Source organism: Xenopus tropicalis, chromosome 5 (assembly GCF_000004195.4).
Source record: "Xenopus tropicalis strain Nigerian chromosome 5, UCB_Xtro_10.0, whole genome shotgun sequence".
In the NCBI taxonomy this organism is placed as follows: domain Eukaryota; kingdom Metazoa; phylum Chordata; class Amphibia; order Anura; family Pipidae; genus Xenopus; species Xenopus tropicalis.
Genome location: NC_030681.2, coordinates 116,552,249 through 116,564,290, shown reverse-complemented (window position 1 = coordinate 116,564,290; position 12,042 = coordinate 116,552,249). Strand labels below are relative to the sequence as shown.

The 12,042-nt window shown below is 39.0% G+C and overlaps 1 protein-coding gene across 5 annotated transcripts in view; it reads right to left on the bottom strand.

The window, feature by feature from the left end:
- Positions 1–10,015, bottom strand: part of plch1 (phospholipase C eta 1) — a 115,829-nt gene extending 105,814 nt beyond the window's left edge. For 2 of the 5 annotated variants that reach the window (XM_031902338.1, XM_012963444.3), the window contains exon 1: positions 9,799–10,010. The gene's annotated coding sequence lies outside the window, so the exon portion shown is untranslated. Of the gene's footprint in view, positions 1–9,798 lie in introns of all 5 variants that reach the window. The other 3 variants (XM_031902339.1, XM_031902336.1, XM_018094382.2) reach the window with 3 other exon arrangements.
- Between the last annotated feature and the right edge of the window lie 2,027 nt (positions 10,016–12,042).

The window sequence follows — 12,042 nt, the reverse complement described above, 5'->3', positions numbered from 1 at the left end:
TTTGTACACAAAGAAGGAAATTCACTGTTTATGGCAAATAACTGAATCTACAGGGGGAAGGGTAAAAAGGTCTAATAGCAACCTAAAAGTAAATAGAATTATAAGGTGCTCTTCACCTTTAGGGCTGTAACAGACGGGGAGATTAGTTGCCGCGCCCGAAATGCCATCCCACCGGCTAGAATGTAAATCGCTGGTGGGATGGCATACGTGGCCCTGAAATCGCAGAAGTTTCCTCTCAAGGCAACTTCGGCGATTACGGCAGTAGAAGTTTAGTAAACCAAATTCCTGACTGTCTAATCTGTTACAGTTACATACATTACCTGATAAATTGTTCTGCAGCTTTAGCTTCTGTTGAGTATGTTCCCTAAGCTTTTTAAGGTATGTTACAACTGATACATTAGTTACTGGGATTTCTCTGTAGCTGTGAAATGTATCAATGTTTTATATTGTATCAAACAGCTTTAGGCTACCTAGCTTTCAGGGCATTTTTGAGACTACGGAAAAGTAAATTAATTTTAAAATCTATATTGAATATTTTACACCATAAAGAAAGGTCTGCAGGTTATTTTCATTATTTTGTGTGCAACTGCATACTACAGAGCAACTAATCAGCACATCAGCACAACTAATCAGTACAGTAGCACAGACTGACCATTCAACTGGTGTTGCCTGGTTATTATGTGTTTTGGTATCACTGCATCTGTGATAGCGAATAATGCCCATACTGTAAGGGTCCTCACATATAGGATGCTTAAAAACAAATGTATTGCATTTATATGTATTTTGTGAGTTGCCCGTGCATTTTTCTGTTTTCCAAATTAAATGAATGCAAATAAATGCAAAAATACTGCATTTAAAATGACAACATTAAACATAACTGTGCTAATACACAGAAGCTCATGGGTACAACCAGACAGAATTAAATGGAAACAATATCAGACCTGCGCCTCAAACATTAAACAAATGCATGAAAGTAAGAGCTGTAAAATTTCATATCTTGCAGGGCCCCTCTTAACAAACCTCAAAAATTAGTTAAAATAGCATAACTTGCCTACATAAAATGATGCAAAATGCAGCTTCAGGCCAGTGAACAGCCAGCTCAGTGCCCTGAAGAACAAGTCAGTCCTGTCATTCAGGTTCCTCTTTGCTAACTCCAGTTTTGTACTATTATGACTCCTTATAACCCTTAGCAAAAAGCAGGCGGTTGGGTCCAACATCCTGTGCTGGCATTAGCACTGAATGGAACAAGATGCTTTTTTGTTGCATACCATGGCCCCCATCACCTTTATTTTACAGCATTCTGTTTATTGCTAGCACCAGCAATTTATGTGTAACCAAGTCGTTACCTAACTACTACTTCCAATAGTAACTGATAAACATAAATATAAAGTTAAACAACAGCTCTGAGGTTTCCATTTAGAAACCAATGGATGAAAATATCTTCCCCTTTTGTTTCTTAAATTAAAGTTCCATTTACTAAGAAACATAATAAGTCATGTACTATTAGTAAGGCAGAGTGCAAAGTGCCGAAAAGAAGTGCAATGCACTGCCTTGCTTGTAAAAAGAATCGCCGCAAATCTCTGCACTCCATGTTGGCTACCTCTCATTAAAGTCAAACTGACACCAAAAAATTTCTTATAAAAATATGAACCTACTTCCAAACCTACCTATAGGTCATGTTGACTGTTTTTTCCTAAAAGTACTGTTTCTCTACATAAATCCCACTGAAGAGCTTCTCATTCTGTCAAAAGGACTACGTCATAAACTGGGAGGATTTAACTTGCCGTTTGCTTCAAAGAGTTCCCTCTCCCTCCCTACCTTGCTCCTTGCATCGCATTGTGAACTAGATAGCAGTCAGGCTTGATCTTTCCATTGCCTGCCTGCTTCAAAGGGCTGTGCCCCCTCTCTGCTCTTCAGAGGAAGAGTTTATATAGCAGGCCAGCTTAAGGTTTATAAGGGCTCTCCCTGCCCCCTCTGAGCTTGTCACACACAGGCTGAAAGCAGAAGGGGCCTTGCAGGTTTGTGATTGGGCATATTTATTCACTAGGGAGGCATTTATATTAAAACCCGGAAGAGGGGAACAAACATGGCTGCGCCATGGGTCTGTAATTCGTGCTACCATAATTATGAAGCGAAAAACCTTTGCAGATTTAGTTTATAAGGAATTTAAAGCTCATACAAAGTAAAACACAACAGCAGGTGTAAAAAAAAATTTAAGTGGTTGTCAGTATCACTTTAAGAACAGATGTTGATCGGGAGAGGCTACTACAGGGGCCTTCCCTGTGACAGCCGGTAAGGACAGGGCTGGCCTAACATTTTAACAGTAATTCATAATTTTTTAATTAAGAAGGGTTATTGTGAAATATGTCTACCAAGCTCAGCAAGTTATGAAAGGTTTTTGCACAGATGGTAACTCACACATACAGTAAAGTATGTCCTGCATTTTAGCTAATAAGATTTGTGTTTGTAGTCAAAACAGGATACTATCCATGTCCTCTAGAACCAAATAAATGTAATACATTTGGAAGTGCTGCTTCAAAACTCTCACAGTGTAAAGAACCACTTAGGCACAATGAGCCTTCTTGTACAGCTAATCCATGATCATAACCAGCCCAAGTGCCTGAATCCAAAGCATATGGTACTGTCTGGGTTTGTAACGGTAAATTTAAAGAAAGGTATTTAATCTGCCTAATCTGACAATCCTCATTGATCCCCCATCCTATTCTATGCTTATTGCATTGATAAAGGGCTCTCCTATTTCATTGGCACACTTAAGTTAAACTATAGGCAGGGGAAAAAGAAGCAGGCTCGGAGTTGGAGCCAAATGGGTCAGATGTTCCCAACCTAAATAATCAATCCAACTACAAAATAGGTTAATTGTCAGATCTACAAAATACTTTATACATGAGTTTTTCAGAGGCTGAGGGCCTGAGCCCATCCACTCGGTATCCTGCCCTAAAAATGATGGAAGAGATCTCTGAAAGACTTACATTTAGCATACAAGGTGAGATATAAAAATGTTAGGGAACATTTAGATTATTCAATTACATTTTCTTCTAAATACGTTTTAATGGTTCAACTAATTGCTGTTACTTACTGGTTGGTCTATGTGTGAGATTACTAGAAGCATCTATGCATGGCAAGGGGTCTATGATATCAGATGAAGCCATATCTAAGCAGTTTATGCAACAAATAGTATATTCTGGATTATAAAATGAATTATGTACCCCCTATTGTAAAATATCCATATCATAAGTCATTTAAGAGGAGTTAAATTACCACATAAAAGCACAAGGCCGAATGCAAAGTGCTTTTATTCAGGTTATGGAACCCTGAGGTGACTTCTAATATCCTCAAATGTTACAACAGGGGGTACATTATTTATTATAGTATATCAATTGTAATGATTTATGTGACAATTACATCACTAAGCACAGATTTTAACTGATGACATCACAAAGCACCATTTATAAGTGTTATGGAAATTTCAGATACCGAAAGTCGTTTGAGGTAATTAGGTAAGGTTTATTAGACACGTATGTGGGTTCTGAGCAAAAGATATTCAGCACAACAGAACAAAGACAGCACAGGGTTTATATAGACTTTGTGACAGTAGGATAAGTCATAATAAACGTATGAGCATAGGCGTTACTAGTATAACAGTGTATGCGCATAGAAATATCTGTTCACGGCACAGAAAACAAGGGCTTTGCCAAATAGGTAATTTTGTCTTCAAGGCTATAGTTGACGTAACTAAGGCTAACTTGAGAACAGAATCCATCCCAGTCAGGGGAGCCTGTGGGTAAATCTGCACACACAGAATGTATTCCTTATCATAAGTATATAATTTACAATATATTCATGATTTCTGTGTGTATATAGTAAATAATATAAACCCTGTTGTAAAATTAGAAGTCACAGAGGAGTTCCATGGCCATAGAAAAGCACAAGATGGAAAGCCAAGCGCTCTAAAACAGGTCATGGAACTCCGATATGGCTTCTAATAAACTCATACATTACAACAGGGGGTACTTTATTATAATACACAAGTTTTAGTGAGCCATGTGACAGAAATTACATCACCAAGCACTAATTATAACTGCTAATATCAGTAAACACTGTTTAAATGGATATCATTTACAGGATATTCATGACTCTTGTATATTATAAATATATATTATACAGGATACTCATAGCTTTTATGTATTATAAACCAGTATCATCAAAACTACATAAGGCCAAAAAAAAAAGAAAAATCACTGCTTTGCACTAAAAGAATCATATAGGAGGGTGTTCTTGGTTGTTGAAACTGCAGGAAAAAAACAGGATGGAATTTACAGAAAATAAGCTAAGATAGCGCACCACTAATCTCAGTCAATACCTTAAGCCTGTGTTTCACAAATTATTATTAGATACCTTTGGGTAATTCAAGCAAAGCGCAACTGAAAAAGTTCATTGTCCAAAAGAGGCTAATCGCTCACCTGAAACCCAATGTAATAAGTAAGGGCTTCTATTAATAAAGGACAGTGGCAATCAATGAAACAGTGATCACATTGTGACCTAACAATACAGGTCTTAGCTCTCAAATGTATTATAAGCCTTGCATCAGTTTGGATCACAAGACTTTTTTATGGAGACTAAACTCCAAAAGCAGTAGTCTAAGATGATCAGCCCCAAGTGTAATGTAGTGTTCCTATACTAAGCGCAGGATTTAGTTTCCTATGCAAGCAGCTGGTATGACTACTGCACTTTCATCAAAGAGGCCTTAGTCTGCTTATAAAAATTATTACTATGGAAGAAAACATAAACGAGCATCAGGCTGTGAATGAACCTTCATTTGCCTTCAGCGAGTTGCAATAGGTAACCTAAGAGAATATATTCATGTTATCACACACTAAATCTCTGGCATGGGTCACTAGGTGAGCCAACTAAACTTTTGCATGAGTAAGTTTGATGAGTTTGCCAAGATCAAAGATTTTTTTTTTTTGAGTATTTACCATTATGCACTAGATCAGCCGTAAAATGAAAGCAACCCATTCATCTCAGTTCTTCATCACCACAGTGAAGTAGAAATCATAACACTGCCCTACATCCTTGTATAAAAACTGTGGTATATAACCTGGCAGGTTTTAGATCCATATCTCTAGAAGATAAGGCCTCATTGTTAAACAAATACACAGAGCTAAACAATATCTATTGTTGCTGGAAATGGCAATCCAATTGGCCCGAAGAAGCTGCTGTGTACCCTCCAGACTGAATTGCCAGCTTATTGGCCCTACCCTCATGTATGGGGCCCTACCTTCTGCCTGCCCAAATTATATCTGAAAAAAAAAAGGCCACATCAACATGGGAAACAAATGATAGTCATCCTAGTTACCCATAATACTGGTGGTCAAATCAGGTAAAGATTCCATTGTTTGTAAACCTCACTAAACAACTGGATTTTATAGCGTATGCCCAGCTTCAAATGTGCACAGTTTGTTTTCAGCATATTTTTTCTGTACTCATTTTCTTATCTTAATCATTCTTAATCATTAATTCACCGCTGTGGTTCAAATCCTCTGTATTAGGGCAATATTAATACAGAAGTGGATCTGCTCTTATGCACACACTCCTGTAGCTCCATTGACAGGCCCAGTGACAGCCTGTGCAAAGATACACAGAGTGTATCAGTGTGAAATTGCATCCATACATGTTTTTGTGCCAATATGCAATCCATGTAGCTCCACACAGGCTGACAGCGCACCTGTCATTGGAACTACAGGTCGAGTGTTTTCCTCTGCATTTATAAAAAAACACCTGTTGAAAAATGTGGCCCACCTAATGTTCCCTTGCCCCTAGGCTAATGCCACACAGAGCTAAGTCTCAATCTATGGATAAAATCAGGCCAAGAGTCAGTCCCTCTACTGGCATCACCCTTCTCCTGTGACTGAACCCAGAGCCACTGTGTCTGCCCAGTAGCTTATTTTGGCGTAGAAATGAGTGCAAGTAACATCTCAGGCATACACACAACAGAACTGCAACAAACCTTGTGCATACCTCTGTATGTATGTGTTCTGATTGCTTGTATATAATGGTTATGGCCCACTGACACCACAGTTGTGGTGTGCTATGAGTACAAAAGTATTAGTAGAAATTCAGCTTGTCATCATTAATTAAATGGAATTGGCTGATCTAAGCCCCTTTGAGAATTTTCATCCAATTTTTTATGTTTGTAGTAGGAGCACTTATACATGTGAAATGCAGGTTTGCACGGGGCCTTAACCATTTGTTTACACATCTCTATGCAAACAGAAACATGACTTTAATATGTTAACAAATAAGTAAATATTTTCTGAAGCTCTGTGTTAATGAAAGAGTACACATTGCAGTAATGCAAAGTTTATTTTTTGACGACAATGTCCCTGTAAATCAGTTAGACTAGTGAATATACTTAGAGCATATGTTACGTCTTGAAATGTGCAGCCTTGCTCTACTGTTATATTAATTAGGTGCACATTCTGGTTTTGCAGCTTTTGTAACCAGTGTCTGACTGATGAAGAAGGAAGTCCCAGAGCAACAGACGGCAGATTTCACTTCATTCATTTCCACTGGCAGACCTAAAATAGTCAATAAAGTCACTATTTTAGGATTTGTACACTAATGGATTCTAATCCCTACCTACCCATTCAATATGACAGGAAAAATAGCAGACAGAAGCATTACTGTAGGGCAGGGTAATGATGTCACTGCTAACAGATGACTCTCATCGAGTTATGTATGTATCACACTTAAAAGTATTTATACTAGCGTGGGTGGACTCTAAATGCATTGTTTGCAGAACTTTGTCTACTCCATAAAAAAGTTTTCAACCCTCTTAAAGCATTTCATAGACTTTAAATCCCTGCACCCCAGCCATCAGCAGTCTGTACTACTAGGAGTTGTATTGAAAGAATGGAGAGTGCAAGCCAGACTTTCCAGAGTTGCAGACACTATTATACAATAGCACGACTTTAAAAACTGGGCTAAAGTTTCCTTCTTTTTTGTCTTCGCTTTGACATTTCAGATATTGATACTCACACAAAACCCTTGTCACGTTACTTTATATACACCTGTTCATATTACACACAAAGAAAACAGAAGATTTAAAAGAAAAAAATGCCTCTTTGGGGTTTAGAGGTGAAAAAGCTGCAGAGCAAGGGATTACCTCTGAGGAGTGATAAAAGCACAATTAGGTAGCAATGTAAAGAATTACTAAGGGAGAATGCAGAAAGCACATTACAAAGTCGCTGGAAAATACACTGCTAAGTACATGTGATTATTTTGTAGCACAATGGATATCCAACCCCTTACAGCCTAGTTTACACAAGCAATCTAGCCAGTCAGACTGTTTTGTTTGGAACGGTGGGTATAAAATACTAAATTAAAATATAAAAATCTCAGTATACACTGACAATGCAATCTGCAAATTGTGGACAGAAATAGGTAGTTTTTTACCCACAAAGCAGCATTTGTTAAACAAAATTTCAGTGTAAGTGCAGCATATACATATACCACACCACAAAAAGTGTTTGTTAAACTGTATGCAAGCTGTGTCACGCAGTGTTTCCCCCAAATTTTGTGTTGGGACTGTGTCACTTCCGGCATTTGGCGTGAGTAAGGGCATTAGTGTCTGATTCACTTGGCACAAGTTATTTGTGGTTTTTGATGCAACACGCCATGTAAAACCCTAGAATTACTAGCAGGTCCAGGTTGACTGTAGTCCCAAGAGTTCCCTTTGCTAATCCATGCACTTAGGGTGATGGTACAAGGAGGATTAGTCGCCCTTTGATAAACCCACTGTACCACAGCTGACTAATCTACCAAAAATGTTTTCCCACTGGCAATAATGTAAATCATTGGTAGGAAAAAATATAAGTTGCTTTGGTTTTCCGAAGTCGCCAGAGTTCGCCTCACGAGGAATCTCCCGGTAACTTCAGAAAAACAAAGTGCCACGAATGGTTTCCCACTTGCAATTCACATTACTGCCAGTGGCAAAATATTTTAGGGAGATTTCTTGCCTACACTAGCACGGATTTATTACAGGTGAAAAGTCTCCTCATGTGCCATGGCCCTTAGATGTAATTCATCAAAGCAGACAGGATGGGGCTCTCTATGAATGTTTAATGTATGGGTGCAAGTACCTTACAAATATCGCACTTAATTTTGTGTCAAGTGATATCCTGCACACTGCGCTTATGATGGCTTCTCCACCTGTAAAAAAAGTGGCTGTGCACAGCAGGTAAATAGCAAGCAGTGTAAATGTATTTTTGTCCATTTTTTTTTAAGTTCAACATAAAATATTTAAGATTTTAGAGCAAATATGTTTTTTTCTTTCGAAAACAGAACATTTGATTGAGAGATCCAGGTGGCCAGACACTTTACAAGTGAGCAGCGAAGCACAGTCCTTTCTTTTTCCTATTCACCATAGTGTAAGTTAATGATTGCTAACTCTTTTCATTGGAACTATTCATTCTTTTCATTTAGTTTCGCTCCCACAATTCTGAACATATCAGATAAAAGTTAGGCACGGAGCCTGTCCCAATGACAGTGGGTTTTTTTTTCAACTATGTTTCAAGCTTAGAGTTGTGCAGTTTTATGTTAAATCTAATTATTCAGGTTTTCACAGTCCTATTTGCTGAGTAAAGCATTATAGCAACTATGAGTACGAAGGTTTGTCAAACACAAGATATTTATTATTACAAACAGCACCTCAGAACTCTTCATGCTCTGTTGGAACTCTTAACCCAATTTACACAATCCCTTTGTCACTCTCTCAAAATGACACTTGCTGTGACTCCCTCCAGCACCAAATGCTTTGCTTTGTTTTCCTATCCTCTGTGTAGTGTTCACTTACCCAGCCGGCCAGCATACATATGTTATTATAAAAGTGCCAGTAACATAAAATACAAAGAATTCAAACATTCAGTAGTCTAACTACACTCAAGAGCAAGAGCGGTTAATAAAGGATACTGATATTCTCTGTGCAATCACTGACCACAGCAAGGCATTGTTTAATAATGCATTATGAAGGAGTACAGTGCAGCCTTGTTCCATCACACAAGGGAGAAGAGTCTCAGTAATTTGATTCTCTTTGTACATATTGTGCTGCTGTGAATATGCTTGTCTTGAATTAACCAAAAGGTAACACATAGCTAAAGGAAATGACATAAGTATTCTAAATAAAGTGTTAAACAGGACAGTCCAATTGAAGGTGAGTAAAGACGGTGGTGCTGAAGTTAGAAGTGCTCTTTAGGGTGTAAATAAAAGCTGTTGACTTGGTGTTTGCCTGACACATTTCGCAAACCCATTAGATTTGGATTAGCATGGAAAAGACAATATTATTTTCACACTGAGCTTTTACCCCGTTAAGTCTACAAACTAAGCCAATACACACCAGAGCAAAAACAAAAAGTTAAAAAATAGATTTTCTTGTAGATTTGATGGAAAATGTTTATTTGTAGCCAAATACATATATACAAATGTGCTACATGGTTTTCACATGAGACATATAATTGCATGTATAAACAACTTACATTCCTTATTTTGCTTTCATGCGTGTAGTTTGCTGATGACTCTGTAGAGTACAATGAGCCCTGATCGGACACACAAGTCTCCGGGCTGATAGATAATGATGGTTCTACCATAGAGCCACACATGTAGCAGCCGAGGAGCACTAGCAGGTACCACTGATACAGCACATGGAGACGGGACACAAGTTGCTATAAAGCTACTGTCACTATAACAAAGCCCAGTTTGATTGATAAATAAGGCACTTACCTGAGCGCATATGTAGTAGAGTAATTCCCGAACTGCAGCAGGGACAGCACATCCCCAGTACCCACTCTAAAGTACCGCCATTCGCAACCTTCCAGTTCAAACAGAGAGACAGGGCTGCCACAAAGGCGCGGAGCTGGATCGCACTGGAGCCGGGACACAGCTCACAATACACTCGCTCCCGTCACGGCTTCAGGCAGGTACAATGGCACCTGTTGTCGCACAAAGTAAGGGGAGGGGTCAATTCAAACTTCATGTTTTTGCGGGTAATTTCAAAATCAACTCGTCATCATCAGGTAATCCAAGTTCCTTTTTGTTTACTGAACCATAAACTATTAGAGTTTGTGCAAGTAATCCACATACAGAAAGATAGAGGAAATCTGCAAATACAAGAGAAGGTTCTTCGGGTCAGGGGAGAGGTGAATCAGGGCAATGTAAGGGAAGGGCATTCTGACTTGAGATCACTTTTGTAGGTACAGAATCACCAGGGCTGCTGCTGGCCAAATGGGTGCCCTAAGCAGAAATTTACTTTTGTGCCCCCTCCACCAAATATTACAGAAGTAAAAATAAAATACTAAAAAAAAAACACCTACTATAGGGGCCCCACACACAGTGCCCCCAATTGACCCCATAGATAATGCCCCCATAGTTAGTGCCCCCAATAGCCCCCATAGATTGATTGAACTATCCGGGACAGCAGGATGCGCTATAAAAACCGGCAGGACAGTGTTGGGGGGTATGTTATAATATATATAAAAATGTTTTTTTTTGGAGCAGCTGGGATGGTGCCCCCCTGGGAGTTGGTGCCCTATGCAGACTGAGTACTCTGCTTATAGGGAGCAGCGGCCCTGAATTCAATTATCGCTTACATTACTGTGTGGTAAACTGTACAATGCAACAGATCCACTGTATGGGCATTACTGTGTAGTAAACTGTACAATGCAAAAGATCCACTGTATGGGCATTACTGTGTAGTAAACTGTACAATGCAAAAGATCCACTGTATGGGCATTACTGTGTGGTAAACTGTACAATGCAAAAGATCCACTGTATGGGCATTACTGTGTGGTACACTGTACAATACAACAGATCCACTGTATGGGCATTACTGTGTGGTAAACTGTACAATGCAACAGATCCACTGTATGGGCATTACTGTTTGGTACACTGTACAATGCAACACATCCACTGTATGGGCATTACTGTGTGGTAAACTGTACAATGCAACAGATCCACTGTATGGGCATTACTGTGTGGTAGACTGTACAATGCAACACATCCACTGTATGGGCATTACTGTGTGGTAGACTGTACAATGCAACAGATCCACTGTATGGGCATTACTGTGTGGTAGACTGTACAATGCAAAAGATCCACTGTATGGGCATTACTGTGTGGTACACTGTACAATACAACAGATCCACTGTATGGGCATTACTGTGTGGTAAACAGTACAATGCAACAGATCCACTGTATGGGCATTACTGTGTGGTACACTGTACAATGCAACAGATCCACTGTATGGGCATTACTGTTTGGTAGACTGTACAATGCAACAGATCCACTGTATGGGCATTACTGTGTGGTACACTGTACAATGCAACAGATCCACTGTATGGGCATTACTGTTTGGTAGACTGTACAATGCAAAAGATCCACTGTATGGGCATTACTGTGTGGTAGACTGTACAATGCAACAGATCCACTGTATGGGCATTACTGTGTGGTACACTGTACAATGCAACACATCCACTGTAAGTTGAAGGGGTAGTTCACCTTTGAGTTAACAATAGAATGTCCTGTTCTTAACAACTTTTCAATTGGTCTTTATTTTTTTATATTTTTTTTCATTTGGCCTCCTCTTCTGGCTCTTAAAAACTTTCAAATAAGGGTCACTGACCCCAGCACCCCAAAACTGTTGCTCTATGAGCCTGCAGTTTTAGCGTTGTTACTATGTATTGCTTATCTTTCTATACGTGTCCTCAATTCAAATTCCAATTTCTTTATTTAAAACATTGTTTGGTCTTTATTTTCCTGGCTGCAGCATTATTTAGCCTGGTTGCTAAGGCACATTGGACTCTAGCAACCAAGCTAAATAAAATAAACCAACTGCAGATTTGATTTTCTTAGAATACAGTAAGCATTTAGGCTGTTACAAATGCTCAGTGACGTCATTCAGGGACTCCTGTTAGGCCACACCCATGTTTTTCTCCCCCAGGCCACCGCACATGGTGATTGACAGCAACA